Source organism: Pinus tabuliformis, chromosome 1_2, assembly GCF_031772625.1.
Source record: "Pinus tabuliformis cultivar Carrire ecotype Pingquan chromosome 1_2, CPIR1, whole genome shotgun sequence".
Lineage (NCBI taxonomy): Eukaryota > Viridiplantae > Streptophyta > Pinopsida > Pinales > Pinaceae > Pinus > Pinus tabuliformis.
The window spans coordinates 1,356,092,663-1,356,114,206 of record NC_142298.1 but is presented as its reverse complement, the minus strand read 5'-3'; the positions used below and the strand labels follow the sequence as shown (position 1 = coordinate 1,356,114,206).

The 21,544-nt window shown below is 40.7% G+C and overlaps 1 protein-coding gene across 3 annotated transcripts in view; it reads right to left on the bottom strand.

Moving 5' to 3' along the window:
• LOC149211259 (MAG2-interacting protein 2-like) overlaps window positions 1-21,544 on the bottom strand; it is a 542,599-nt gene that overhangs the window by 193,399 nt on the left and 327,656 nt on the right. The gene's annotated exons all lie outside the window — the stretch shown is intronic.

Below are 21,544 nucleotides of genomic sequence, written 5' to 3'. Positions count from 1 at the left end.
TACTTCTATGAGGTACAAGAAGGTGGTAGAAACTGGCCTAAGTTGCACGATACGGGGAAACGAGTATGAGTTTTCGAAATGGGTACTGGTATGAAACATGACACCCCAAATTTTGGAAATGGGGAAACGCAATATATATATATATATATATATATATATATATACTTGACACAAAATAATAGAAAATTCAAAATCGATCCATAAACACATGAATACAAATTCTTATTAGTAAACATACATGAATAGTTAAATGTAAACATACACAATAGTAGTTTGCAAAAAGAAATGACATAATTTTCAGTGTTCAAAATTTAAATGAATGTCAAATACTAGTAATATGATAGTAACAGTGCAAGCATGATTTGTTGTGTAAGGATTTGTCAGTGTATAGCAAATACATAGTGCATCGGTGATTCAATAAGTTGAGAGTGACTGTTAAAAAATTCAACAATTAAAAAAAAAAAAAAAACCAATTCCAAAGCTGACAAAGAGAAGCAGAAAACAGATAAAAGCTCAATAATATATCTATTGCAGTACAAAAATATTCAGCTACAGCCCACAAAAATGGTGCACATCAAAACAAGTAATACACAATATTTTTATTACTCAAGAAGTGAGAACAACTGTACAGACTGCTACATGTCAAGGGAAAATGCAATAAAGCTATGACTAAAGCTGTGAGAATGACTAAAAAGGGCTCAGAAAAAGCACAATAATAACTCAAAAAATCAAAACTACACACAAAATTATTGTCCACTGTCCACAGATGCTAGGCTTTGTCACCTTAAGTCATACAAAAGAGCAGCAATGAAAGCAGAAGTTGAGCTTTTATTGGATGTTTCAACGACTTTCAAAGCTCCTCCAAGTTCACTATGTGAGGAACATAGATTGAACTATTGAAGCCGAGCTATTTAGAAAACTAGCCTAACCTAAAATCACCATTATTATTATTTGCATAATTGCAGCGGCTGTTAAGTGCCACTAGATCTTTACTTGCCAAGTATATCCACCGATGTTTATCCAAAACCTCTCCACTCTCAATCAACCAAAACTTTGATGTGTTTTTATACATCCTATTACAACCCTCATTTTATACAATCCTATAACAACCCTATCGATAGATTGCCTTGTCCACAACAATCAACATGCACCTCAGATATGAATCCTACGATTAAACAAAAAAAAGCAGCGCCACACTACACCAAACAATAACAAGAGTGTTATGCTCCCTAGATGTAACAATATGCATGCATAAATTGCATATATGAATAACAATAATGTGAAAACATTCCATTCATTAACAATATGAAGCCCTCACCAAAAAGTAAAAGAATAGTCATTCACATTAAACCGTTATATATCATGCAATAAAAATGAAACATACAACAGGATATCTTCGTAAATGATTTGAGGCCAGAGTGCTAATGGAGTCGTGGACTCCTCTCTACCCAATACAATCTAACTTCCCAACATGTGGAATTGCTTTTGAGCTAAGAGTTCACCTTGGCTTTTATGAAATAATATATTATCATGTTAAGTCCAAATCCTAAATAGTCCAAAGGCAATTCAACCATTTATTTTCCAAAGCTCACTACCAATAAGCTAACAACATCAAAGATAATTGCAACCATCAACTCTGCATAATGGAAGTATGTAGGATAGGAATGCCTATTACAGGTAGAAAAAAATTCGTTGTATTAAAGGACCTGCGGAGCTTAAGGCAGGAGCCAGAAAACCGTCGAACCTCAAAAAATTCGTTTAAGTTCACGTTGAGGTTCGTTGAGGTTCGATTAGGTTCGATAAAGTTTGATGAGGTTCGGGTTCGACTTGAGGTTCGAATTTCAGGTTCGGCGAACCTGAACGAACTTCAAATTTTTTTTCAGGTTCGCCAAATTTCGAACCTGAAGCTTCAGGTTCGCCGAACCCTGTGACATAGTATATATATATATATATATATATATATATATATCTAAGGAAATTTAAGAGATATGTGGAATCATAAAGCATACATGATACATTATCATTTATTACATTATGATTAAATTGTCTAATGTCAATGCATAAACTATAAGTCTCTAAATTTAGATCACATTTACTCATGAATGATCACATAATGAAAATAGCAATATCCAAAATCAGCCACAAGAAATTTCTAATTTCTTGTCTCGTGCTTGATTGGGAGTCTCCTCCTGCATAGTCGAACGGCCTTAGTGCTCTTGATTAAATACAAGTTCTATACCCTATGTGCTCTTTATTATTGGGAGTCTCCCCTGCATAGAGGGCTTGGTTCTCTTGATTAAATACAAGTTCCATACCCTAGTACATGAAAAATCCAATGGAAACATTGCAATCCCCCCAATCCTGAAATCCTGAAAAAACAAATAAGTCTGCTGGATTTTGAGTGAGATCTAAAATTCTACTTTCTGCATATGAAATCCAATGAGGGAAAAACCACTCTCAAACATCCTGAGTCATTTCATGGTAATGGTAAAAATTTAAGTAAAAGGGTGAAAATGAAAGAAAAAGGAGAATGTCACTTTTACATAAGTGACATTCTCCTTTTTCTTTCATTTTCACCCTGTTACTTTAAGAATTTAGCGTTACCATGAACTGCATATCCACACTAGGGCCATAGGCTTGAACATTAAGCTTCCCCACTCAAAGGAATTTGTTTCCAATGTTCAATAGCTCCCTCTATCACTCTTGAATAGCAGGGAGTGAAAATAACAAAATAAAAACGAAAAATAAAAAAATAAAACTAAAAAAAAAGTCACTTTATCGCTGAAACGTGGTTATATGCCCTGGAAACGTGTTTCAGGCCGTACTAGGCCACATTTCACCCACGTGAAACTTGGCAGTATGGCCTGAAACGCGTTTCCAGGCCATATCAAACGTGTTTCCGTATCATTTCTGCCTAGAAACGGGCTCAAGCCCAGAGTTTCCTGCAACATAGAAACTGGCACATCTATCTAAAGGTTATAACAGAATCGTCATGTCAGAACTTGCACAATGCCTCATGGAATAATCACATGCACCGTGCAAGGAGATAATGTTGAGAGCCCTAATTTGAAAGATCAAACAAAATCCCTTCCTTGAAAGCAACAAAATAATTAATATATTGAACTCATTGGAAGAGTTAGGCATTATGAGTTCAATATATTATTTCTTTGACACTTCCATATTGAAAGACATGTTTGATAAACAAATACCCCAAAGACAAGTTGATGATAGCATGAATTATTTTTATTATCCAATTATCAGACCCCTATATTTATGTCATTTTCATGTACAAATTGCAATGGACAAAATACACCCCACACCATACCATATTTTAAGTTATGCATACTGAGAAAACTGATTTGAAGCTGGATGCAACCTCTGATTACTAGGATGAAAATGACAACTTACTACAAATAATGAACAAATAACCTGTATTGAAGTTCAAACATCAACCAAAGCAGTTAAAAAGTCACATAAACAACAGTACATGATTGTACAGTATAGGGTTGGCATAAAGCATAACCAATCCATCTTTACCTAAATAAGAAGTGCACAAAAATAAACAAAATCAATACAGCCCTAAATCTTAAGAAAACACACTAGCATTTAAAGAAGACAATCTCATTAATGTCCACAATGAATAAATAATAGGTCAATGGGAAAAAAAATAGTCAATGAGCACTAGCATCTAGGAAGTGGGCATCTGAATACCCCTAAATGCTTTGAAATGATTTGAAGTACAAGAAAAAAAATAGAAATACACGAGAAAGGGTAAATCTAAAAGTACTGAAATTCTATGGCAAGAGCAGTAGAATACAATTTTCTTCTCTGATAATTACTTGCTAATGATTTTGAATGTTACATAAGTTAAACACTCCAGAAGACTTGGAATATGAAGATCTTCATTGAAGATACAAGAATATATATTAAATTGTATGAATGAGAATGATTACAATGAGGGTGAGGCCTGCTTTTATACCTAGGCAGGTACCTCTTCACCAATGGTCATGTCCTTAGGGACATACATGTTCATTTAGCTAATTACTAGTTAATCATTATTTATTATTATTATTGTGTACATTATTTGTATTATTATATTTATATATTATTCATAACATTGTCTTCCTCTTCAAAAAGCTTTGTTCTCAAAGCTTATTGATGAAAAGACTTGATCCCTTTTTCTGTTTTGAATGTCTTCTCATCTGGGAACTGTCATCTTCGTTGATACAAGACGATAAGATCCTTTGAGTGATAAATAAAATTGCCGAACTAAGAAGGGAAAAGGAAGAGGCTTGGTATATTTGATGGCCACAAACAGGTTAATATTGGGACAAGTCAAATGTTGATTTTTGGTAGCATCGGATGTGCTCTAGCCATGAAAATTGGTGGAGAGGCTAAGAAACATAAGATCTCCAAGACCCAAAAATCGGTTGGGGAAATTCCACCTGGATGGAGAGATATTAAAATAATTAATATTTTTAAAGAGGTTCCTAAGTCTAAACATAGGAAAATTAAAATATTAATGTGTATTAATATAAAATGGGTGAGAAAGTTCTAAATGACGAGGATCAAGCTCAATCTAATCTTAGCCATTGATTAGGGACTTAATCTCGACCGTTGAATCGTCAACAGGAAGATACACCAAGTTGATTAAGAATTCAGTTTTCTGGAGCAAGGTTTGTTGAGAAATCGAGTTAGTGATCTGTTGCAGCAAGGGGAAGTTCAGCAGAAGGCCAAGAATACATATCAAAGAGGCGGAGAAAGTGTCGGAGAGACAACGCAGAGCCTTGGAAGGCTGACGCAGAGGCAGCTAGGACTGACGCAAAGACTGAGAAGGCCAGCGCAGGTGACGCAGAGGGCCAAGAGGCTGACGCAAAGGCAGCTAAGGTTGACGCAGGAAGCGCAGAGGGCTGCAGAGCTAACGCTAGGTTGAAGAGGCAGCGCTGAGGAATTTTCGTGGGGCAAACTGGGAGCTGAGAGGCAGACGCAGAGTCATAGAGGGTGACGCAATTCCAAAGAGAAGCTTGGAGCAACTTTCGCTGTCTAGCTAAGGAACTGTGGAAGTTGTTGTGGGATCTATCATCCGGGTGCTGATAAGCCAAAATATCTATCTCGGAGGAGAGGTACTTCTGCCAAGGAAAATATATGAAGGGTGAGCTATTTCTGGCACCCTAGTTGTATTCAAAAAAATGCATAATAATAAGACCCTCATATCTGCTGCACCGGTTTTCCCACATGGTGTTTTCCCGGGGACGACTGTCCAAAAATAACGGTGTCCCTTGTGTGATTGTCTCAGTTATTTCAGTTGTTGATCTTGTATATGAGTGAAGGTTGCATTTGTGTTTATTTCGGTATTTATATTAATAAATAACTTGTTAATGGAATTATTAGAATAATGCTATTTAGTGTTTAATGCTCATTCTTATTAGCTGTTTCTATTTTTATCATTTTAGCAATTTCTTAGAAGAAATTGGTTGTTTCTATTTTCCTAATAGAAACTTGATGTTTCTATTTTTGAAAATATCTTCATATTACTTATTGAGCTTCATTTGCTCATGAAAAATCAATTCAATTCATTCATTGATTATGGTATCAGAGCTCGAGTATCTTTCAAAATAATTTTTCATTACTTGAAAGATTTTGGGGTTCATTTCGAAATTGATCTTGGAATCTGAAATTTTTTTGGGGCGTCATTTTTTTCTCTTTGGACATCGTTGTTTACTTTTGCACCTGCGGGTCTTGAATATTGGAATATACGTTGGAGTCAGAAATTTTTTTCTCTGGTTAGAAGAACCATCGACGTCGTCCGCATTTGCAATTGTGCAGTGGTTGATAAACTGCCAGTTTAATACAGTACGTGTTTGGCATAGTGCTCAGGTACTGACGCTCACTGTTTGGAGAGATACCATGAGTGTTCTTCGCTGCAAGCTGAGAAATCACGCACACTTCCACGCTCACTCCGTGATTGTCTTGGCTTCATAAGTATTCTAGAAAAGAGTTTTTTCTAGCAAGATTCATCAACGAAGTCCCTGTATTTGCCCTTGTCTTTCAGCGGAGATGTTGCGGTTATGGACGAGGTGTAAATTACACGCCTAACAGATTTTGCCTTTGTACAAGCGCTCAGAATATCCAGAGTCCCATTCACCGCGGCTTGGATAACACCAATTTATCTGGTCGGCTAAACTATGGATAGCGTTTACAACAGAAATATCCCTTGTTGCTGGACCTTCTCTTACACTGCACGCTTCCACGCTAATCTGTCACGCTTCAACATTCCCAAGAAAGTCCCACAGTTCAGAAACGGGAGTACTCATTTTTTCACATAGGGCATCAATTCCGAGCGCGGAATTTTTGTAATAATTTCTTCATTTATTTATTGTCCAAATCCCATCGAGGAACGAGATCAATCTTAGATAATTTATTCAGGGATCAGAGTTCACACTTGTTTGGAGGATAAAATTGTTGTAGCTCAAGCTTCTCTGTCTAGCAGAAATCATGTTCTACCTACAGGTCAAATTGATTCATATATTGTTGGAGTTCTGCCAGGCTTGTGGCTGAATTTAAGACAAAGCTGCCTCTGTCCCTAATCGTGCGTAACCATCTCTACCGCTGTGCATAGAGCATACTATCTATGGGCAGCGTATTTCTCTTTCAGCCATTTTCTCAGTCATATTTGTTGGTTTGGCATTTGACCAAGAGTTGACTCTTATTTCCAGCACCTGTCCGTTTTCTTTTGTTGTTCGGATCAGCCTACCTCTGTATTAAAATCCGTATCAGACTCCTTTGTTGTTTTCCGTGTCTTGGGAAACATGCAGATGGCCTCACTAACCAATCTGATATTGGAAGGCAATCAGTGTTTTAATGGCAATAATTATAACGTCTGGAAATAGAGAATGTTGACCATTTTTGAATATAGGCGTCTTGACCAACTCGTTCTGAACAGAGAGCTCCGTCCTGGTACAGCTGGTACTGATCAAGATAAGTTTGATGATCGAAATCGAGAGGCTGTTATGCTTCTCAATCTCTCTGTGACTGATGATCAGTTACCACAGATTCCTTCCGTCAAGACAGCTGCCGAAATTTGGCAACATTTGAAAGAATTGCACGAGACAAACAACAAGAGCAGAGCTTTCTTTCTCAAGAATCAGTTGTTCTCCATCATGATGGAAGAACATATGTCTTTACAGGAACATCTTAACATGATTAAAGACATTTGAGATCAGCTCGAAGCCATTGGTCGGACCATGGAGGAAGAAGATATGATAGTCATCACTTTGAAAATTCTACCAAAACCTTATGAGCACTTCATCGAAGCACTCAACATTACCTCCACTAATGTTAATCTGAAGTTTCCGGAGTTATGCACCAAACTCATGCAGCAGGATTGATGGAAACAACAGTTTGGTAGTGGTGCTTCATCAACCTCCTCAGAAAATGCTTTTGCTGCCAAATATCAGTCTTCTCAACCTTTTCAACAGAAAGGTTCCTCTCAGCCTTTTGACCCTGCTAGGAAGAAAAATGCGCAGTGTAATTACTGTCACAAGTTCAGCCACATGAAGAAAGATTGCCGACAGAGGATTGCTTCTAAACAGAAGAAACAGGGAGGGCCCCATCAGACAGCGAATGTTGTAGAACATTCCGAGCAGACAGAATCTGCCTTTTAGGCCCTTATGGCTAAAAAGTCTTCAAATCATACTCCGTCTTCAGCCTGGTACACCGACTCTGATGCATCACGCCATTTCTCTCACAGACGTGACTGGTTTATTAACTTCTCACCTTTCAGTGATTCCATGGTATTCGGCAGAGGTGAAGAGTACACAATGGTTGGCAGAGGTATAGTTCAGATCCAGTCTAGTGGGCATACACTCATCTTTCTGAATGTGTACTATGTTCCTAGCATGGAAATTAATCTGCTATTTATCAGCCAGATTATGAGGAACTCTCCTCAGCTTGATGTAGTGTTCAGTGCGCACAAGTGCTCCATTAACGACAGGGAGACTAGTGTAACGGTTGTTGTTGGCCTAGAGGATCATGGTCTATACAGGCTTCTTGAAACTGGTGATTCTCTAGAAGTGGCTCTAGCAGCTCTCGTTTCTCCCATCATCACTCTGTGGCATCAGCGACATGGGCATCTAAACAAGCAGTATCTCTCTCAGCTCTCTCGAGAGGGACTTGTGTCAGGGTCACCTGATATTCAGACTCAGCAGTTGGGAGTATGCAGCGCTTGTCAAGCTGGCAAGCAACATCGGTCTTCATTCAAGGATGGAGAATCTTGGCATGCATCTAAGGTACTCCAGTTAATCCATGCTAATATTTGTGGTCCTATGAATACATCTTCTATTACTGGTTGCAAATATTTTTTGCTTATTGTAGATGATTCAGTAGAAAGATGTGGGTGTATTTTCTAAAATATAAAATTGATGTATTTATTATCTTTCAAAAGTTTAAATCCTTAGTTGAAAAAGAGTCTGGCTATAATATCATAACTCTTAGGATAGATAACAGGGGGAATTTTGTTCTTCTACTTTCTCCAACTTCTGTGATACTCATGGCATCAAACGCCAATTATCTACACCCTACAGTCCTCAGCAAAACAGTGTTGTTGAACGTCGCAACCGTACGGTTGTTGAAATGGCTCATTCCATGTTTCAACATAGGAGTGTTCCGAACAAATTCTGCGCTGAAGCAGTATTTACTGTTGTCTATCTTCTTAACTGATCACCTACTCAAGCTGTTAAGGGGAAGACTCCCGAAGAGGTTTGGTCTAGCCATAAGCCTAAGATCAGTGACCTCAAAGTATTTGGTTTGGTTGCATATGTTTGGATTCCAGTTGCTAAGCGCTCTAAGTTGGATTCCAAAAGCCAGAAACTCATGATGACCAGGTACAGTGATCATCACAAGGCCTATAGGCTGATAGATATAGCCACTGGTCGTCTTAGCTTCAATAGGGATGTAGTATTTGATGAAGACAGAGGATTCTTTCAGTCTTCTCCTTCTGAGCAGTGTTCTGAGGATCAGCCTCACAGTGTTCTTCTTCCGGTAGGACCACCTGATGGGAGGGATGATGCAGCATCAGTATTTGATGATGCACTACCTGAGCTTCCTCCAGAAAATAACCCTCCTCTTGCTGCTCCTATTGATCTTGAGCCTTCTCCTCCTCCTCCTGATATTGGTTCCTCTACTCTCCAGCCTAAATGGTGGGCTAAAGCCATTGGTGATCTATGGGATAATGAGCTCCTTGAAGGTAGAACTTCTAGACATAAGAGCAAACAACAGTGTACAGTAAATTTTGCTCTTATGGCTAACCTGCATAGTGTTTTTGAGCCTCAAACCTATTCAAAGGCTAAGGGTACATCTGAGTGGGAACAGGCTATGGAAGCTGAATTCCAGAGTCTTTAGAAGAATCACACGTGGACCCTTTCTGATCTTCCTGCAGGGAAAAAGCCCATTAGCTGCAAATGGGTGTATAAAGTGAAATACAAAGCTGACAGAACCCTTGACAAGTATAAAGCTCGTCTTGTTGCTCGAGGGTTCTCACAGAAGGAAGGCATCGACTATGAGGAGACCTTTGCTCCTACAACCAAGATGAGTACCATACCGTTTGTCCTTGCCCTAGCAGCTCAGTTCAATTGGAAAGTTCATCAGATGGATGTAAAGAGTGCTTTCCTAAATGGTGACTTACAGGAAGAATTCTACATGACACAGCCTCCAGGATTCAAGGTTGCCGGTCAAGAAGAAAAAGTATGTAGATTAGTTAAAGCGCTCTATGGATTGAAACAAGCTCCTCGGGCTTGGTACATGAAAATTGATCAGTATCTAACAGATCATGACTTTCAACGGAGCCCATCTGATGCAAACTTGTATATCAAGCATACTGGTGATGATATTTTGTTTGTGGTTGTCTATGTGGATGACCTTATCATTACTGGCAGTTCAGCACATTTGATCCATGGGATCAAACAAGATTTGTGCAGCACCTTTGATATGACAGATTTGGGTCTTCTTCATTACTGTCTGGGGGTTGTAGTTGCAGGACAAATCCAAACACTGTGACAACACTGAAGGTCTGCAACAATCCAACACAAGTCTGAAGTGCAATCTTCACAGGTCCGAAATGATGGTTTCCACAGTTTTGAGGAAGATGCTACTGTAGGTCCAAAAAGTGCCTTTAACAAGTCACGAGTCTGCTCAGGTCTGAGACATCTACACCATAGTTTGAGCTAATATAGGAGGCTGTCCTTCTGCAATACTCTCACTGGACTGTTCTTCAAAGTAGCACCAAATCCGAGGCTTGAAGGATGACTGTTCTCTGTTGAATGTTCTTATTCATTGGTCTGAGCTGCTTGATCCGAGGTATATGTATGTACAGCAATAATATGAGCCCTCAGGGATGACTGTCCACACAATTTGTAATCTGAGCCACTTACTGTCCAGAAAAAACCAAACTGTGGTGATGACTGTCCTTAAACTTCTGAGCTTCTACAGTGGTAATTTTCCATGGTTTTGGTTTCCCACAGGTAGCTGTCACTCAAGGTCCAAGTTGTGACTTTTCACACCTGTCTAACATATCACAGGCTTGCAAAACCAAGCCCTCACAGCCGTCTGTAACTCAGATCCAGGCCCTGTCCTGTAGTCTGAGCTTGAAAGGGATAATCACAGAAGTATGCCCAATCAGCGAAAATAGAAATAACCCAAAACGTGATCTCCTATATTCCTCGGCCTCTTTTTTGTCTCTCTGCCTTATCTCTGAATTGCTTGACCGAAAATGATGCTGAAAATGAGGAGTATGGACTTCTATTTATAGTGATTTCGTCTTCCAAATGAAGGGACACATCTTCCGGGAGCAGTTCAACTTGAGAGGCCTAGCACAGGTCGGGTCAAGGACCAGATTAATATTCCTAACTTAAAAAATTAATATCTCCCAAACTATTCGGAGTTTCGGGCCAAGAGCGAGCTCATTGGAAAGCTCAAAATATGCTTTAAAGGATGGTGAAGGTCTCATAGAGAAATTCTTCCTCTAAGGTAGTAAAAATATTTTTTAATATGACTGGTTATTTATGAGTGCAGAAATGTAAGACAACATTCTTTCATAGATGGGCTTCTTCTTCATGTCCTTGTCTTATTCAATGTAGGGCCACCATCATTATGCCCTTGATCATGTCCTTGTCTTCATGTCATTATGTCTCTGCCCTTTACATGTTCTTGATTGCCTTATTACTTAACTTCTTCAACAGCAGGTCATCATCATAATCCAGTCTTTCAATGTAAGATAAGTCATCATAGTCCAGGCATAGAGGGTAGTCGTCCAATTATTAGTCATCATCATGGTCCATATCAGAGGTAGAACATGTCATCATGTGGTGTCATCATCATGTATATTTTCTAGACCTTCATCAAGTGCAGTGATATTGTAATCCTTCATTATGATCATCCAAGTACAAGATTGTTACTTCATTTGTCTTGATATCTTAACAAGAGCTATGGTCATCCTCTGGCATCTTCAAGAATATTTGCCATCCTTGTGACTGCCATATTGACGATCAACTATTGACATCAATGACAACCTAGATTAACAGATCTATCCCCAACTGGCAGATGTTTCCTTGTTGACTTGATGTATGATGAGCCTTAGATGACTCCTTTCTTTTCTTCAATGTCCACCAAGGTTCCCAAGAGCTATATACCCTACATGCTTGTCTTCCATGGAATTTGTCCCTCATGATTCCCATGGTGATGTCACGAGTGCTTGTTTCTAATGCTTCCATGATGCCATGATGCATCTTATTATCATTGTCATATCTTATAACACAAGATTTAGGAGCTTATGATAGGACCCTTTCGTGAGCGATACTATCTTACTCATAGGAGAGATTTGTTACTCCCTCTTTCCTTGGCCCCTTTTTCTTTCAGCTTCCTCCATCTTTCAGTGATATGAGCTTCCAAAATCTTTCTATAGCATTGAATCTTAGTTATATTTATTCTGTCTTGTTTGAGGACCAACCTTGCCTTTCCTTTCTACACATGGTTGACTTCTTTTAACCTTCAATATTTTTTACATCAACTTGTCTTTCTCTATCTAGCATAGAGACCACAGGTTGTTGAATGAGGTAACCTTCTTGTTCATGGAAATTTGTTACCTTGCCTATCAGTTAGAACAATGATGATCATCTTCCTTCTTAGATCTTGTAGATGAGATCTTATGAAGATATCCTACATCCCTTGATACCCTTTACTTTCATGTAGATCAGATTTCATGTGACCTTCTTCATTGCATCTTTAGGGAATGAGTTTATCATGTACATCACTTTGATGTCTCCAATATTGCTTTGTGAGGAGATCTTTCATAAGCATCACTTTCCATAAATTCAAAGGAGACCCACTGATATGTTTAATGACTTCAGCTTCTTAGAGGACTATGACTATCCTCCTTCTTCATGCAAGGAATCTTGATGACCCATCCAACCTATAGATGTCCTTGCAATCATGAAATCATTTAACCAAACTTAATTATAGAATGAAAAGATACTTACTTGTCATGTGAAGATGAAATCTTCACCTTGATCATGTTGGAAGTGGTTGAAGCAGATGCATTGATGCTTCCTCCAAATGAGATCCTTGTTGTATTGATAGGAAGATTGCCTTCTTTGCCTTCAAGTCACTTCGACTTATACATCTGACAAACTGTTGATGTACTTGGGATGGCACTGCATTGCTATCACATAAGTAGACCATGGAACCTTGTAGTATGCAGCATTGTGTAGAATCATAGAGTATTGAGGTCGCTTGCCATGATGTATATAATGGAAATATTGAGGGGGTGAATCAATATTCCTTAGCAATTAGCACTTTTAAATATTTTCAGAGCATTAGTTAATCTTTGATTCTTATTAATGTTTATGCAGTAATAACAGTAAATAAAAGAACACAGTAGACGCAAGAATTTTAGAAACCCCCTCCGGGTCAAAAACCACCAAACGCTTTTCTAATAAATTCTTTAATCTTTAGCCCCAACTGAAATGAAAGCAACAACTTCCTAGAATTCTAGAAAAGCATTCTTCTCCAGCTCCCACTAGATGGACGCCCCAACGCCCTGGTTTCTTCAGTAGTCAACTGAATGGATGCCCCAACATCCACGACCAACCTACCACCCTAAAGAGTTCACAGGCTCCAACCTGTAGGCGACTTCATGCACTAGCCTAGCACCTCCCTACCACCCTATAATGATCGAAATGAGACAAGAGTGTGGATTCTCGTACCAGGGACAAGGATCCACGATACAATATGATTTAAAATGATTTTGACCGAACACCCAATCATACTATGACCTGCAACCCAACCATACATCATCCCAACAGAGACTCCTATACCTCCCAATAATGCCTTTTCAACTCTAGCTTGTTAAGTTATGGTATGTTCTATGCTTATAACAGTTTACTTCTTTTTCTTATTATATTCCACAGGTTAGCAATCACGTGTACATAAAGTAAAGTGCAAATAGAACATTAAACGATCGACAGAAAACAAGCCAATACAAGAGACACAAGATGTCGCGGCTAGCCAGGGACAAACCCTACAATGTGTAGGGAAACACTTTGATCAAATCTTCTTTTATCTTCAATAATTCAGCAGAGAGAAATAGTACAATAAATCTGATTCATATCAGCAGTAGCAAACCCTAGATCAGCAACATCAGCATTAGCGGCTTCATCATCAAACTAGGGCAGACGATATCTCACAAATCGACCGTCGAATCAACTTGATTCCACCACCAAAATTTGTGGCTTCCGGAGGAGGTTCAGATGAGGAGATATTCTAGTCCACACAGATCAATCTTTACTTATGCAGTTGCAGCTTCAGCGTCGACAACTTCCGGCTTCAAACTAGGGAGTCGATATCTTGCAAACTGTCCGTCGGATTGACTTGATTCCACCACCAAAAGTTGTGGCTTTCAAAGGAGGTTCAGATGAACCTACAACGCAGTTCAGATGAGCATATCTTCTAGTCCACGCAGGTCAAACTTTACTTCTGCAGTTGCAACTTCAGTTTCGGCAACTTCTGGCTTCAAACTAAGGCAGTCGATATCTTGCAAACCGTCCGTCGGATTGACTTGATTCCACCACCAAAAGTTGCGGCTTTCAGACGAGGTTTAGATGAACCTGCAATGCAGTTCAGATGAGGAGATCTTCTAGGCCACGCAAGTCAATCTTTACTTCTGCAGTTGCAACTTCAAATTCAACAGCTTCCGGCTTCACATGTGTGAGAGAGAGAGACCCATTTCAGCGCAGTAGAGAAGAGACTCATATCTGCGCAGTAGAGAGAGAGAGATGTGATGAGATGAGTGAGTCCAAATGAGGAAAAATCTTCTTATATTTATACACAACGTTGGTGGGTGAATAGATGCGACTGTTGGGCTTCTGAGCCTACATGAGTTGTAGGTCGGCTTGATAATAATTCTATAATCAAAATAAATTCATATCTCCATGAATACTTATCGGAATCGGATGATCTTTATATCAATCCTACAACTCTCGACGAGAGAAATCTAATAAAAATATTATCAACCATGAATAAGATGACCCACATCAAGTTTTGCCCTGGTTGCCAATTTTAACACTCCCTCTCAACTAGGGAGAACTTCATCTGCAATTTGTCTATCGGTCGTTACTATTCATTCATCAAATGCACTGCCCTGTATAGCCTGACCCTTGCCCTGCTCTGCTCTATTCTGCCTGTTCTACTTTGTCTTGTTCTGCCTTGTACTGATCTGTACTGTTCTGCTCTGCTTTTGTTCAAATTATGAAGAAGAAGAAATGATCGAGGATGTATCATACTGACTCAAAGTCAGTCTCAGAGTATGTACCACTGCTAGTCTCAACCAACCCGAAGTCAGCGTCATAGTGAGTACAACTCCACTGGTCCCAAACCAGTATCATCCTCCACTGACTCAAAGTCAGTCTCAGAGTGTGTACCATTGGTCCTAGACTAGTCTCAACTGACCTGAAGTCAGCATCATAGTAAGTACCACTCCTACCACTGGTCCCAGACTAGTATCGCAGTCTCAGAGAGTGTACCACTGGTCCCAGACTAGTATCGCAATCTCAGAGAGTGTACCACTGGTCCCAGACCAGTCTCAACCGACCCGAAGTCAACGTCATAGTATGTACCACTCTCACTGGTCCCAGACCAGTACTGCACTGACACAAAGTCAGTCTCAGAGTATGTACCACTGGTCCCAGACCAGTCTGAACTGACCCGAAGTCAGTGTCACAATATGGTACAACTCCTACCACTGGTCCCAGACCAGTATCATTGATCCCAGATCAATGGAGGTCATCCTAGCGTAGGCAGTACGGTAGATACAACGATGCGTCCATCGGTACTACTATGGTCCCTAACTTCATTTCCCTACTCATTGATCAGATGAGAGATACTTCCCATGAGTCCCAGACTACATGGGTAGTATGCCTCGACAGGAGAACTAATCAATCCTGTCCTCACAAGAGAACACATCAATCCTGCTACAATCGCCATGGAGAACACATCAATCCAGGCACCATGGAGAACACATCAATCCAGGCCTCATAGGAGAACACATCAATCCTGCTACAGTTGCCATGGAGAACACATCAATACTGCTACAGTCGCCATGGAGAAGACATCAATCCAAACCACCATGGAGAACACATCAATCCAGGCCTCACAGGAGAACACATCATCCTACTACACAGGAGAGCGAATCATCCCGTTCCACAAGAGAGCAAATCATCTTGTCCCACAAGAGAGCGAACCATCTTGTTGCAGTGTGCACCACCAGGGGAGGATGAGTCACCCTGTGGTTGTATGTTGCTCTAGTAAGAACCGCAAGCCCTTAGAGCTCCCAGAGCTCAATGTATGCAACATGCAGGACCCTTGTACAAGGGTTTCTTGACGACTCCAAGTCGTTTGGGAAAATCACAGATTAGATCTTTCCTCGGGGCTTTGACAAGGTGTATCGACCGGTACATCATCTTAATGCGATGAAGCCTCCTTGCTCATCGACATACCATATCCGAGAGATGTCTATCTGCTGGAGCTATCGACGAATATGAGATTCCTCAATAATCGAATCCCACCTTTGGTTGTCACATAGGATCACGATGGTATCCAATGTAAATCCAAACAACTCACTGAAGAGCTTTCACAACCACACTGCCTCACAGGAGGCCATGCTAGCAGCAATATACTCTGCTTCGATGGTACTTAAAGCCACCGAATTCTGCTTCCTGCTCATCCAGGATATCGAAGCAAATCCCAAGGTGAAACAGCACTTGGAAGTGCTCTTACGGTCCACCACATTGCCTGCCCAATCAGCATTAGTATATCCAAGTAGTCTCACATCTTCGGCAGTGTATCTTAACCCATTAGTAATTGTGCCACGAAGATATCTCAAAAGATTCTTGGCACCAATCCAATGTATGTGGTGGGGTTCAACCATATGTTGACTCAACCTGCTGACTGTGAAGCATATATCTGGACGGGAGTTCACTAAGAACATTAATTCTCCGACGAGTTGCTGATACTCGGTAGCATTTCGTAAAACAGGTCCAGCAACACTACCGCTTAACTTTTTGAAGTCAAGCTCCATTGGGGTAGTTACATGTTAATTTATGGTATGTTCTATGCTTATAACAGTTTACTTCTTTTCCTTATTATATTCCACATATTAGCAATCACATGTACATAAAGTAAAGTGTAGATAGAACATTAAACGATCGACAGAAAACAAGCCAAGACAAGAGACACAAGATGTGGCGGCTAGCCAGGGACAAACCCCACAATGTGTGGGGAAACCCTTTGATCAAATCTTCTTTTATCTTCAATAATTCAGCAGAGAGAAATAGTACAATAAATCTAATTCATATCAGCAGTAGCAAACCCTAAATCAGCAGCATCAGCATCAGCGGCTTCATTATCAAACTAGGGCAGATGATATCTCACAAACCGTTCGTCTGATTGACTTCATTCCACCACCAAAAGTTGCAGCTTTCAGAGGAGATCCAGATGGACCTACAACGCAGTTCCAAAGAGGAGATCTTCTAGTCCATGCAGGCCAATATTTACTTCTGCAGTTGCAGCTTCAGTTTCAGCAGTTTCCGTCTTCAAACTAGGGCAGCCGACATCTTGCAAACCGTTCGTCGGATTGACTTCATTCCACCACCAAAAGTTTCGACTTTCAGAGGAGATTCAGATGGACCTACAGCACAGTTCCAAAGAGGAGATCTTCTAGTCCACGCAGGTCAATCTTTACTTCTACAGTTGTAGCTTCAATTTCAGCAGTTTCCGGCTTCAAATGTGTGAAAGAGAGACCCTTTTCTGCGCAGTAGAGAAGAGACTCATTTCTGCGCAGTAGAGAGAGAGAGAGAGATGTGATGAGATGAGTGAGTCCAAATAAGGAAAAGTCCTCTTATATTTATACACAACGTTGGTGTTTGAATAGATGCGACTGTTGGGCTTCTGAGCCTACATGAGTTGTAGGTCGGCTTGATAATAATTCCATAATCAAAATAAATTCATATCTCCATGAATACTTATCGGAATCGGATGATCTTTATATCAATCCTACACCTCTCGACGAGAGGAATCTATTAAAAATATTATCAGCCATGAATAAGATGACCCACATGAAGTTTTGCCCTGGTTGCAAATTTTAACACTCCCTCTCAACTAGGGAGAACTTCATCTGCAATCTGTCTATCGGTTGTTACTATTCATCCATCAAATGCACTGGCTTGTACAACCTGTCCCCTGCCTTGCTCTGCTCTATTCTGCCTGTTCTGGTTTGTCTTGTTCTGCCCTGTACTGATCTGTATCGTTTTGCTCTGTTCTACTCTGCTCTCGCATTGTTCTGTTCTGCTCTGCTTTTGTTCGAATTATGAAGAAGAAGAAATGATCGAGGATGTATCATACTAACTCAAAGTCAGTCTCAGAGTATGTACCACTGGTCCCAGACTAGTCTCAACCAACCCGAAGTCAGCGTCATAGTAAGTACAACTCCACTGGTCTCAGACCAGTATCATCCTCCACTGACTCAAGGTCAGTCTCAGAGTGCGTACCACTAGTCCCAGACCAGTCTCAGCCGACCCGAAGTCAGCTTCATAGTAAGTACCACTCCTACCACTGGTCCCAGACCAGTATCGCAGTCTCAGAGAGTGTACCACTAGTTCCAAACCAATGTCAACCAACTCGAAGTCAGCATCATAGTATGTACCACTCTCACTGGTCCTAGACCAGTACTGCACTAACAGAAGTCAGTCTCGGAGTATGTACCACTGGTCCCAAACCAGTATCATTGATCCCAGATCAATGGAGGTCATCCTAGCGTAGGGAGTACAGTAGATACAACGATGCGTCCATTAGTACTACTATGGTCCCTAACTTCATTTCCCTGCTCATTGATCAAATGAGAGGTACTTCCCATGAGTCCCAGACTGCATGGGTAGGATGCCTTGAGAGGAGAACTAATCAATCTTGTCCTCACAGGAGAATACATCAATCTTGCTACAATCGCCATGGAGAACACATCAATCCAGGCCGCCATGGAGAACACATCAATCCTGCTACAATCGCCATGGAGAACACATCAATCCAGGCCTCACAAGAGAACTAATCATCGTGCTACATAGGAGAGCGAATCATCCTGTTCCACAAGAGAACAAATCATCTTGTCCCACAAGAGAGCGAATCATCTTGTTCCAATGCGTACCACCAGGGGAGGGTGAGTCACCCTGTGGTTGTATGTTGCTCCAATAAGAACCACAAGCCCTCAAAGCTCCCAGATGTATGCAACATGCAGGACCCTGTACAAGGGTTTCTTAATGACTCCAAGTCGTTTGGGAAAATCACAAATTAGATCTTTTCTCGGGGCTTTGACAAGGTGTATCGACCTGTACATCATCTTAATGCGATGGAGCCTCCTTGCTCATCGACTTGCCATATCCCAGATGATGTCTATCTGCTGGAGCAATCGACAAATATGGGATTCCTCAATAATCGAATCCCACCTCTGGTTGTTACAGAGAATCACAGTGGTGTCCAATGTAAATCCAAACAGCTCACTAAAGAGCTTTCGCAACCAGACTACCTCACAGGAGGCCATGCTAGCAGCGATATACTCTGCTTTGGTGGTGCTCAAAGCCACCGACTTTTGTTTCCTGCTTATCCATGATATCGAAGCAGATCACAAGGTGAAACAGCATCCGGAAGTGCTCTTACGGTCCACCATACTGCCTGCCCAATCAGCATCAGTATATCCAAGTAGTCTCAGAAGATTCTTGGCACCAATCTAGTGAGGCTCAACCAAATATGAGCTCACAATGACGGAGGTTCATCAAGATCATCAACGCGAATGAGCTTTTGAAACTCAGAGGCATTTCCCAAATCTGGTCCGACATCACTACCATATAACTTCTGAAAGTTAAGATCCTCGAGGTAGTCACAGACTTGCAGTCCATCATACCAAATCTTTTCAGAATCTTCACCATATGTTTTCCTTGAGATAGGAAAATTTCCCTTGGCTTTTGCCACACTTCAAGTCCTTGTTTCTTCATTTCAAATATAGAAGCCAGCTCCCTCTTACATTTTTGAATGAGAGGGTGTGCCCCTGTTAGAAAGAGGTCATTCACATACAACACCAATATGACAGGTTTATCATCTTCAACCTTAAAGTAAAGGTTAGGATCGGTTTCACTCCTAGTGAATCCCAGCTTCATCAAGTAGCTGTCAATCCTCTCATACCATGCTCGAGGTGCTTGCTTCAGCCCATAGAAAGCCTTCTTCAACCTGCATACATGAGATTTTCGATCATAAATTTCAAATCCTTCGGGTTGCTCCACGCAGACCTCTTCTTTGATCGAGCCGTGTAAGAACGCAGTCTTGACATCCATCTGATGTAGGTTCCATCCTTGTGAAGTGGCAAGGGCTATGATCGAGCAGATGGTCATATATCTAGCAACAGGTGTAAATATCTCATCATAGTCTATACCTTCCTTCTGGGAGAAACCACGAGCAACAAAACGAGCTTTATACTTTTCTGTACTTCCATCTGCTGCATGCTTTATCTTGTAAAGCCATTTGGAAGTAACAACTGTCTTGTCCTGGGGTCTGGGAACTACTTCCCAGACATCATTCTTCATGATAGACTCATATTCTTCGGTCATAGCATCCTTCCATGCTTGATGCTTGACAACGTCTGAGAATGATGAAGGCTCATTTTGTATGATCGTGCTCATGATGGTCAGGTATCCCTGATACCTATTAGGTTTCTTACTTTCACGAAAGGTTCCTCGGGGTGCAGCATGTCCTTTAGCATCATCAAGTAGCCCCCTAAGCCATGAAGGTCTCTTCTAGGAAGGCTCACGTGGAGGAGGATCAATCGGATCCATGGGTTCTTCTACATCAAGCATTGAATCATCATCCTTTTCTTTCGATCCCCTGGTGTCGGCTTCTTGAAAGCTCCTCAAAGTCGGAAGATTGTTCACCTTGCTGAGAGCCATATCTTCGTCAAAGGTGATATCATGACTAATTACGACTTCCCTTTGACCGGCTACATAGGTTCTATAGCCTTTAGTATTTTCACCATAGCCCACGAAAATTCCCTTCTTTCCAGATGCACCCAATTTATTTCTTTTCTCTTTCAGCACATGAAAATATACAGGGCTTCCAAAAATTCTAAAATGAGAAACATCAAGTTTCTTACCGGTGAACTTTTCTACAGGAGTCTTGGAACCCAATGCTTGATGAGGGCATCGATTTTGTACATATACGGTAGTGTTTGCAGCTTCAGCCCATAGAAAGTTCGGAAGTCTTTGATCACGTAGCATGGCCCGGACAGCTTCCATAATCGTACGGTTCTTCCTTCCCGCCACACCATTCTGCTCAGGAGTATGTGGTGTAGTAGTCTCCCTCTTAATGGCAGCCTTAGATATGCCTGAGTGAACCAACTGTAATATATCGGAGGTCTTCCTTTGGCTTGAGGGGAATGGTCCCCTTTTGAGCTTTCCTTCGGCACATCTTGGACATACACCTTCATTCTCTACTCTGAATTCGGGCATCCTGTCACCATTTGTCTTACACCAAGTATAGCTTTATAATGAAGGGGGGCAAACCTCCGATGCCACAATTCGGACTGAAGAGATGTGTCATAAGACATGACACCTAGCGGACTTCCATTGCCCTGATATAATGAATCAACACGAAACCCAAGAGTAAAGGCATCTTTAACATTATTTTTCCATATACGTACCTTGTCATCGCTGAAGGTTACCTTGTAGCCTTTGTCTTCCATTGCCGAGATGGACACCAGGTTCTTTCGGAGATCAGGGGCATTTAGTACATCCTGGAATTTCTAACCTTCTTGAATGCTTGTCCTCTTCCTTGATTCCCAGCTCTCCTCTTACCTTTGCTGTTGAATTTGTCATTCCTTTGATTGCCATCAGCGGGATTTGATCATCGTCCCGGTGTGAGTCATTTCTATCAGGGCATTCCCTTGCATAGTGACCTGCTTTAT